Source organism: Myotis brandtii, unplaced genomic scaffold, assembly GCF_000412655.1.
Source record: "Myotis brandtii unplaced genomic scaffold, ASM41265v1 scaffold604, whole genome shotgun sequence".
In the NCBI taxonomy this organism is placed as follows: domain Eukaryota; kingdom Metazoa; phylum Chordata; class Mammalia; order Chiroptera; family Vespertilionidae; genus Myotis; species Myotis brandtii.
In genome coordinates, this window is record NW_005370286.1 from 1,356,699 (window position 1) to 1,366,631 (window position 9,933).

The 9,933-nt window shown below is 60.2% G+C and overlaps 1 protein-coding gene across 1 annotated transcript in view; it reads left to right on the forward strand.

Moving 5' to 3' along the window:
- The first annotated feature begins 509 nt into the window (after positions 1–509).
- Positions 510–9,933, forward strand: part of INPP5A (inositol polyphosphate-5-phosphatase A) — a 193,194-nt gene continuing 183,770 nt past the window's right edge. The window contains exon 1 of the mRNA XM_005879657.2: positions 510–597. The gene's annotated coding sequence lies outside the window, so the exon portion shown is untranslated. The remainder of the gene's footprint in view (positions 598–9,933) is intronic.

Here is a 9,933-nt window from a genome sequence, read left to right on the forward strand (position 1 = left end):
CTCAGGACAGGCCACCTGACGGGCCCTCCGCCTCCATTCCGAAGCTGAAGCTGACACGGCCCATGCCCCCCAGTGCTGACCTGCCGCCCCCCAAGATCCGCCTGAAGCCCCACCGCCTGGGCGCTGGTGAGCAGGAGCCTGTCTATAGGGCTGAGCTGGTAGAGGAGCTCAACGGCCGTGGGCAAGGTGCCCAGGCCAGCTCCCCTGCCCACCCTGCCTCTGGCTCTGCCCACGGTGCCCTGGCGGACTTGTCTTCGGGAAGTTCTGGGGAGGACGATGACTTCAAGACGTGTCCCCAGGGTAAACATGGGCGCGACAGCCTGGCCTTTCTCGCCAGCTGCTCTGGGAGCAGGACAGACTATGCCCGGGAGTCGCTGTGGAGCAGCGACAGCCTGGACGAGTCCAAATCGTCCAGCTCAGAAGTCACGTCGCCAGACACATGTGACCTCTCCTCTGGCGATGGTGTGTCCGTGCCGCCCACCTCCAAGCGCGCGGGGCAGACGGTCCCGCCCCTGACGGTCAGGCTGCACACGCAGAGCATCTCCAAGTGCGTTACCGAGGACGGAAGGACCGTGGCCGTAGGGGACATCGTGTGGGGTAAGGTTCATGGTTTCCCTTGGTGGCCAGCACGTGTCCTTGACATCAATCTTAGCCAGAAGGAGGACGGGGAGCCCTCTTGGCAAGAAGCAAAAGTCTCGTGGTTTGGTTCTCCAACGACATCATTCTTGTCCATTTCCAAACTCTCCCCTTTCTCTGAATTTTTCAAACTGAGATTTAACCGTAAGAAGAAGGGGATGTATCGGAAAGCTATAACAGAGGCCGCCAATGCCGCGCGACACGTGGCCCCGGAAATCAGGGAGCTCTTAACCCAGTTTGAAACATGACTGGGGCTCCCTGACCAGGTGAGTGTGTGCGCGGAGGGCGGCCTCCTTCCTGGCCGTCCCCAGCTGGCATCTGAGTTGCTGTCCCTCTGCTCTGGGCCCTGCAGGGGGTGGGGAGGTCTCCTCCCCATCTGCCTCGCTGCTCCGAAGGGGGCCATCCGGAAAGTCGTCCTGCAAGCTGGCAGCGTCACCCAGCTCTGCAGAGCACAGAAGACGTGCTTTAGAAGTAGCCGCCGGCAGCCGCTTGTTCAAAGAACGGAGCTTGTTTGTGTTTTGTGACCATTTTTCAAAATGCCCGTAAAGGGGTTCCTCCCTCTGTCAGCCTTTGGCAGAAAGGGGTGCATTTTTTAAAGGTGATGGTTTTGACTGATAGGGGGAGTGCAGGGAGGGGTTCCTCTTCTGTCACCGTTCTGAGGGAACACGCCTTCCTGTGCCCTCCTGCTCCCACGCAGGTCAGGGGCCATTCTGGGGTCTCCACTTGGCAGGAAGGAGCAAGGTCATCGAGCTGCCTACCCTCAGATGTAGCCCCACCCCTCCACCTGGTGCCAGGGTAGACGCTCTTCCGTCTGCAGGTGGCTGGGTGCTCCAGGCTTCTGGAGTGGCTCTGGGGCCTGTCCCCAGGCGGGGTCTCACCCTCCATCTCTCCCTTTAGGAGAACATTGTAGGCTCTCTGGTCACGTACCTTAGAGACTCTGTGAGCTGGGGACTGTCACCCTGCGGGGTTGGAGGTGTCACCAAGGGCATGTCTGTGGTCATCCCGTGGGGTATCGGGACATGGCCAAGGGGCTGAGGCCACCTGCCATGAGCCACCCATGGGCCCTGAGATGCTGGGCGTGTCCCCATCTGATGGCTTCCACCAGCTGGTGCCTGGGTGATGGGGTGTGTCCAGGGGCCACTGGCACTGCTGAGGACAAGAGGAGTCCTCTACCTCAGCTGGACTTCTTCCTCGGTCTTCATGACCTTCAGATGACCTTGTCTGGACTGGCCTGCCTGCTCACCCACCTGTCTATGCCACAGTTTCCCAAGTGATGAGCCATCAGGCCCCAGCAGGGCCAGCTAACGTATGGCTGGGGAAGGAGTTTGTGGGGCACCTGGCAAAGCTCACTGCTGCACCTCGTGCAGCGGGGATCCCAGGGGAGAAGCCATGTTGAGGGGCTTGTCCCCACCCTGTCTCCCCACCTGCTTCTTGCATCAGGCTGATGACCACCTTGAATTGCTCTCAGGAGTCTGGGCACAAACCTCTCCTCTCCCGACCCAGGCACATCTCCCGCCCGTTCTGGGCCTTCCTGTTGGGTGTGGGCGTGGCCTCGGCCAGGCAACATTGAGCCGGTGAAGGTCTCATGTGATGGCCCCCCATGGGGAGGGTGGCAGGCTTGATTGAGGAGGAAGGTTCCAGGTAAAGGTCAGATGCCCTCCAGTCAGCTTCCTAGGACTTCTGCCTGCTGTGGCTTGGCTCAGCGGGGATCCCTGGGCTTGCGTCCACATCCTGTTGGCCTGGGGACCATCCCCAGGATCATGTCTGTCTCTATGCTCTTTGCGGCCCCCAACCCACCCCTCTGCTCACACAGGGTCCATCCTGCTTTTGGCCTGGTCCGGAGGCCGGCGTGGAGGTGGGCCCAAGCTGTCATTGAGGGAGTGGTGAGTAGGTCAGTCCTCAGAGTGACCTTCAGGCCCCAGGTCATGGTGAGCAGTTACAGGGGATGGTGAGTCCACGCAGCATCAGCCCAAGTGCAGCTCTCGGCCCTGGAACCCTGCTCTGGGAGCCCCCGTGCTGGGAGAATGCCACCCGGTGGGTTCAGGGCTGGCTGCTAGTCAGGAAGCAGAAGGAAGAATCTTGCCGGGCGGGTTTGCCTGCTGAGGGCCTGTGCCCACAAACAGGCCTCTTCGGAGTCTCATTCTGGGGCCGTGCCCATGCCCCCCAGCAGTGTGCACAGCTCTGGGAGCCTGGCCTGCTGGGGTTCTTTTAGCCCCGAAGCACAAAGTCTCCTGTTTGAGGATTAGGCTGTGAGTGGAGGTCTCCCCAGGTGGCTGACTTGCTGTCATCCTTGAGCCTCGGTTTCCCTCTCTGCGTGGGGTCAGTGGCCTCCTGGTGGGAAGTTTGTTTTGAAGCATCAGCAGTGCTTTTTGCAGGGGCAGCCCGTCCGGCCAGCTCTTGAAGGGGAAACTGGGAACCCCTTTGCTGGGGAAGGCGGGCTTCCACGGGCGAGGCAAGGGCCAGGAACCCTGGTGCCTCCCTGAACTGGCAGGTGAAATGCCATCCAGTGTCCCAGCCCCTCGGGCCAGTGGGAAATTTACAGGTTCCGTGTGAGCTGGGCGGGCCACAGGGCTGCCGTCCAGCCTCCCATGGAACCCAGTGCCCAGTTCCTTCCTTTCCTGGCCCAGCGTCAGGGCTGCTGGTGGGCAGGGGACTTTCTGGGGCTCACACAGTAGAGCCTCCTTGGCCTGCCTTCGGGTGGGCAGCTCTGAGCGCTGCATATTCTACTTCTCTGAGCAAAAGGTGTCTTTGGGGCTGACCTCATCCTCTGCATTGCCTTCCTGTAGCCAGTCACAAATGACCACACGCCGGGCGTCTAGAAACAGCAGAAAGTCATTCTCATGGTCTGGAGGCCAGAAGCCCCAAATCAGTGTGTCGGCTGGACCGTGCTTCCTGCAGAGGCTTGGGGGTGGGGGGCATTCTTCTAGCTCCTGGGGGGCTCCAGGCGTTCCTGGCCTGATGGCCACGTCACCCCAGTCCTGGCCTCTCCTCCTCTGCAGGGTTGAGACCCTCCTATAAGGACCCTGGGACGGCATTTGTAGGCCACCTGAGTCATCACAGAGTCTTTAACTCCTGCAGCACCTTCACCGTTGAAGGTTGTATTCTGGTTCCTGGGGCACACACACCTACTGCGCCCTGCTGTCCACTCCGCAGCTCCGCTGGGGGCTGGGGCGCAGCCGCCTGGGCCCAGGGAGGGCTCAGTGGTGGTGAAGCAGACGGGTTGTGTGCTGAGAGAGGAACCTGTGGTTCCGGAAGGATCAGGGGCCCTGCGGGTTGGCTGTGCACTCCAGATGTGGGTCCTCAGGCGTCATCATGGCGGTTTCTGCTGGGAATTGTCCGATACCGATCAGAAACATCAACCGGGAACCGGGCGGTGTTACTGGCGGGGCCGTCACTCCTGATGGGCAGTGACAGACTCTGTGTGAAGGTGGTGCCGCTGGTCAGACGAGGACAAAAGCGCCCAGATCCGGTCTCCAGGTTTTGACTTTTTTGACGTGTTTGTTCCTTGAGCCGCATGCCCCACACTAGCTCTCCTCTTTCTCCCAACTCTGAATACAAATGTATTTCTGCTTCTGAAGACGGTTTCCAGCTGACATCCACATTGCTTCCAGGGGATTCAGGTCCTATGGGAGGTTGTAATTATTTTGTTCCAGAAGGAAACCCAAGCCTGTAATTCCGAGCCTGCTGCGGGGGCTCAGGCCCTGTCCCACCTGCGGCTCCTGACACCGTCCTGCCGCCTCCTCCAGCCTCAGGGAGGTCTGGGCGGCCGGTGGGTGCGGCGGAGGCCCCGGGAGCAAGGGCAGGGGCACAGCAAGGCCCAGGTGGTCTCCCGGGGTGTTTGCAGTTGCTCTTCCGGGACCAGGTCCCTGGGGGAGGGGCTTTGGTCTGTCCTTGCCCACCTGGGCCTTCCTGCTGCCTTCCTGCTGCTGAGGTGCCTTGACCTCACAGAAGAGCGCTTTGCCGGGATCTTCGTTGATTCCTGGTCTCCACTTCCTGCTTCAAATTCTCATCGCTGGCCCATCTGGTGGCTGCACCCCCGACGGGGTCAGCGGTCCAAGGGCACTTGGGGAGGGGTCAGCGGTGCCGTGCTGCGCCTTCGTGTTCAGTCAGGGCCCTCCCACTCTGCTAGGGACCCATCTTCTGTGGCGTTGCCTGCCTCGGCCGTGCTGAGCCGTGCTGCGGGGCACGGGTCACCCGTAAGTTCAGATACAGCCTTGCAGAAAGGCAGGGCGGGTCTGAGTCGGTCCCCGACCCCCTTCCAGGGTGACCGGTGAACTCTGACCCGAGCCTGTGCTCATTTCAGTCCACGTGGTGCCACCCACCGCAGGGCGGAGAGAGTGGCTGTGCCTTCTCTTTCCCAGGGTTGTGTTTGGGGGCCTTCGGCGGCTCCCTGGGGGCTCTGCACACTCCCCTGCCTGAGGACAGTGGAGCTGGGACAGGCCCAGCACGTTGCTTTGGTGGTTCTCACTTTGGACCATGGCTACTCATTTCTTTGCTCAGAAACCTCACTGATGTCACCATTTTCAGAAACGCTGTGGTTTGGGGAAACAGGCCTTGTTTTAAGAGTTCTGGTTTTAAGCATTGAGAAAAGCAAGCCGGTCACCATCCTAGGACCCTGGGCACTGGCTGGCCTCGCCCTCCTTCCCACCCAATGTCCATGCAGCACAGGCTCCTCGTGGGGGCAGGGGAGCCCCTCCTGTCACCCCCATCTCCTCAATCAGCCCCAGCTAGAGACTTGGGGGAGGGGAGCACAGCCTCAGCCAGCTTCACTGCGGGCTCCCTGGTGGTGTTCTCGGCCCATGGGGGCACTCCTGGAGGGGGGACTACTCCTGTGAGGTCGGCTGGGCCAGTGGGGACAGACAGGGAGAAGGGGCTGTCAGCACTGCATGCGGGCGGGGCGGCCTGGCGGGGCCTTGGGCCCTGGGCATGGGAGGCAGGGCCCCGCTGGGAGACACTGGGGAGGTCTGTCCTCCCCAGAGCAGGGGTGGCTGGGGGTGGTGGGGCCTGTGTACGGTGTGTGGTTCCCCAGGCCCAGGTGGAGGCTGGATGTGGTGCTATCTCCATGGACGTGAGGGGGTGAGGTGCCTCCTGCCAGGACTGGACTGAGCCTTGTAAGGGTGACTGTCAGGGAAGGAAGAACCTTGGGGCCATGGTCATGGAGGAGCCAGAGGGACCCCACAGTCCTGCAGATGGTCGAGGGAGAGGGGAGAAAGTGTCACGGGGCAGTTGGGTTGCTTCCTGGCCTGGGGAGCCCCTGAAAAAACAGCTTTTCTCTGAACTGCCACCAGCACAGCCCTTTCCACCGTCTCCGAGTCAGGTGGGGTGGGAGGGACAGCAGGGGCACTCCGGGGGCTGGCCAGGCTGGCTGTGGTCAAGGGACAGGGGCCTCCTCTCCTAGAGAGAGGGTCCCCCAGAAATGCCTGTAATTACAAGGGGCGGGTGCCTGGGCCGGCCAGGGTGGGAGGAGGGAAGTGAGAGGGCAGAGTTTCTGTCCTATTCTGAGGGACGTTTCCTGGCCCATCAGTTAAGAGAAAAGCGCAGGGTAATTCCTGGTTTGTCTCTAGGTTTCTAAGAAGACTGTGTCCTCAGGAAGGCCCAGCCCCACCAGAGCGCCCTGCCGGCTGCATCAGGCAGGGAGGAGGGAGGGCGGGGCTGACTCCGAATAAAGGCTGCCTCTTCCATGGGCTGCTTTGGCGGTTCTCTTTGGGGAGGGGGTGCCTGGAAGGCACCGGTGTGCCTGGCGGGTAACCTCTCGAGGCCAATGTGTATTTTTCTCCTGAGGATCTCGGCTGATGGATGGTTAACGACATCTTCAAAGGCCGCCCTGTTGATGGAGGGGGACTTGGCAGTTTAATGATCTCCCAGGCTGTGTGTTTCTTTGCACAAGCCAAGCTTGGTCGCCTTTGATCCTGAAACACAATGAAAAGTGGGTGGCAGTGGCAGCTTCCGGGGTGGGGGGACCCACCTGTGCCAGCAGCCCTGACGGTGACCCCATTGTGATCTCTGCAGACGCCCAGTGGCCCCTCTTCACCAGATCACAAATGCAGCTCCTGGCCATCCTGGAGGTTTGGGGGGGGTCCCCCATCCGGCATGAGGATGCACGGAGATGGGGCTGCCCGGACCCCTGCCCAGTGTGGGTGTCGCCCTCACCTGGGCTCCTGCCTGGACGTTTGTCACCTGTTGGGGGGACCAGGCTGTGCTGTCACAGCTGCTTTCCCGTTTGAGAGGTGAAAAGGCAGAAGGGAAATGGTTCTGCAGGAATGAATTTGCATGACAGGTTAGGACCCACGCAAACTTTCTTTTAGTCACTTGGAACCTGCTGTCCTCAGATGTGATGGCCATGGCCTCGCCCACCTAGGGTGGAGGCAGTGGTGGTGAGGATGGGTGGGGCTCCATCCAGTTCCCTGCACCCATGGGGAGTGGTATCACCTTCATCCACTGCCCTGAGGTGCCCCCAGGTGGGTCTCTCTTCTAGAACACACTTCCCAGACCCAGTGCAGTATCTTCTGGAGCCCTGGCCAAGGAAGGGGCTGCCACACAGGGTCAGGCAGAAACCCTGCCCTCAGGTGCCTGTTGGGGCAGTGTTTGCTCCAGCCTCCGGACTGAGCCCCCTCCCTGCCAGGAGTGTGGTTGGGGCCGGAGTGGGTGGTTGGGCCTAGGCGAGCAAGGAGACCTGTTGCTATCAGAGGCTGGGCGCCTCAGGGCATCTCACTCCAGGTGCCAGCCTGCTGTCAGGGTGAGTGCTGTGGTGGGGCCCCCACCCGCAAGGCCTCAGGCCTCATGGGATCCCCTCCTCGGGCCTTTTGGATACAGGCCTTCCCTGTGGTGACACCTGGATCACAGACATCTGCCCTCCAGGACTGAGAGAGGGTACATGTCGGCTGAGCTGAGAGCAGCTGACCTTGGCAGGACATGTCCTCAGCCCCTCCGCCTCATGCCCAAGGTCGTCCTGGGCCCCAGGAGCCGGATGGTGGTGGACTTGGGGCCTGGATGGGCAGTGGCAATGCAAGGGGGGGCCATCACCCATGTCCACCCTGTCCCAGTACCTTGTCCCGCCTCCCCCCGGCTTCCCATGTCCCCCCACCTGGGGCCAGGGCGGTCATCCACGGATGACCATGGCTTACACTCCTGCCATGGCACTGGGCGGGCGGGGTGCACACAGGACTGGCCTGGGGTTCTGACCCATCTGTGCTGGGCCAGCGCCAGAGAGCCTGGGGCCGCTGCTGAGCCAGTGGGAAGCTATTTGGGTTTCTCTGCACATCTCTCCTGGAGTTTCTTAGATGTGAATGGAAAAGGCTTGGATTCCTATTGCACGTCACACAGCAGGGCAAGATGGTCTCTCACGGAATCTCTTTCCACTCAATTCTTATTTGCATCAGTGTCGTATGTGTGCAAATTTTAAAGTGACTAATGAAAGAATTTATCTCCTTGTTCCTGAAGGACCCACTTATTCTGCTGTCCCTTGTTTCATGGGTTTTCAGTTTAGGCATTATTCACAGACTCCTCTGTGGAAGTTGAACATGTTGCAATCTTATAACCCGTATTCCTTGGCCACACATGCACACAAGCATAAGGTTTGGCTACATCAAGATTCAGTGTTATAGTAGAAATTGCAGCTTATCCATGTGGGTAATTATGAATATATTTTATTTCTGATCAGCTCTGTTCCCTGCAGAGCTGACTGGCCTCAGTCTGTGGCTGCTTTATATGTATACTAGAGGCCCGGTGCATGAAAATTCATGCACTGGAGGGGGGTCCCTCAGCCTGGCCTGTCCCCTCTCACAGTCTGGGAGCCCTCAGGGGCGGGAGGCGACCCGGCGATCAGGGGAAGGCGACGCCCCATCACACCTCTGCTGCTGCCACTGCCGGCAGCGCAAGCCTCGGGCGGCCCTGGTTACCTGTGCCTCGGGCCGCCCTGGGCAGCTGGAGGGCTGAGGGGACTGGGGGACTCCAGAGGCAGGCACGCCTGCCTGGGGGTAGGCTCGGCCTTGCCATGCGCCTGCCACCCCGGTGGGGCTGAGGGGACTGGGCACCGCCATCTTTGAGGGTGTGGCAGTCAATTAGTATATTCCCTCCTTATTGGCTGTGGGCACCGCCATCTTTGAGGGCAGGGCAGTCAATTAGCATATTCCCTCTTTATTAGATAGGATATATGCTTTAATTCCCACCAGAGGATATTTTTCCATTGGTTTTTAGGGAGAGAGGAAAGACAGAGAGAAACATTGATGTGAGAGAAACACATCGATTGGTTGCCCCCACACGAGCCCTGACCAGGGCCTGGGCTGGGAGGGAGCCTGCAACCCAGGTACATGCCCTTGCTTGGAATTGAACCCAGGACCCTTTGGTCCACAGACTGATGCTCTATCCACTGAGCCAAACCGGCCTGGGCAGTTTTATATTTTTATCCCTTGTTTGTCCCCAGCCCTCTAAGGGAAATTGAAGTCTCTCATGTTGGCAGCACGTGAGGTATTTGTTTCAGTCTGTGATCACCGTGCGAACCAACTTCTCCAAAGCACAGTGGCTTAAAGCTGCTTTGTTATCTCTCATGTATCTTTTTCTTTTCATTGATTTCTGAGAGGAAGGGAGAGGGAGAGGGAGAGAGAGAAACATCAATGAGGAGAGAGAATCATGGATTGGCTGCCTCCTGCACGCCCCATACTGGGGATGGAGCCCACAACCCTGGCATGTGCCCTGACTGGGAATCCATCTGTGACCACCTGGTTCCTAGGCCGATGACGCTCAACACCGGCCAGGCTCTCATGATTATCTCCTGGCTCCTCACCTGCCTGAGGCCTCGGCCGGGGCACTGGGACAGGTCAGATAGAGTGGCCATCCGCCCCCGACAGGCACTCACACGCTGTCACCCTCTCTCACTCACATGCAGGGCCCTCCACCCGGCTGGATGGGCTTCTGCCCTGCATGAGGCCTCAGGACAGTCGGTGCCGTCATGTTGGGGCCCGGCCAGGGCCCTGCATAGATCACTTCTGCCTCTTGTGTTGGGGAAGCCTCAGGGGTGGGCGGGGAGACTCCTCCCCTCCTGGGGGCGGGGCAGCGGGATCTGTGGCCCCTCCTGTTCCTGGAGCCTGACCCTGTGGACTCCAGGCTGCTCTCGCCTGGCCTCTCCCTCCCCTGGCCTCTCCCCCTCTTTCCTGTTTCCTGGGCCCCTGCCCCTCTCTGTCCCTCCAGGCACCTCCTGAGTCACACATGGCATTGCAGACCTGCCATGCTCCTCCACCATCTGACTAGCGGGGGTGGGGAATGCCTTTCCTTTTCTGAAGGCCAGGCTGCTTTTCGGGG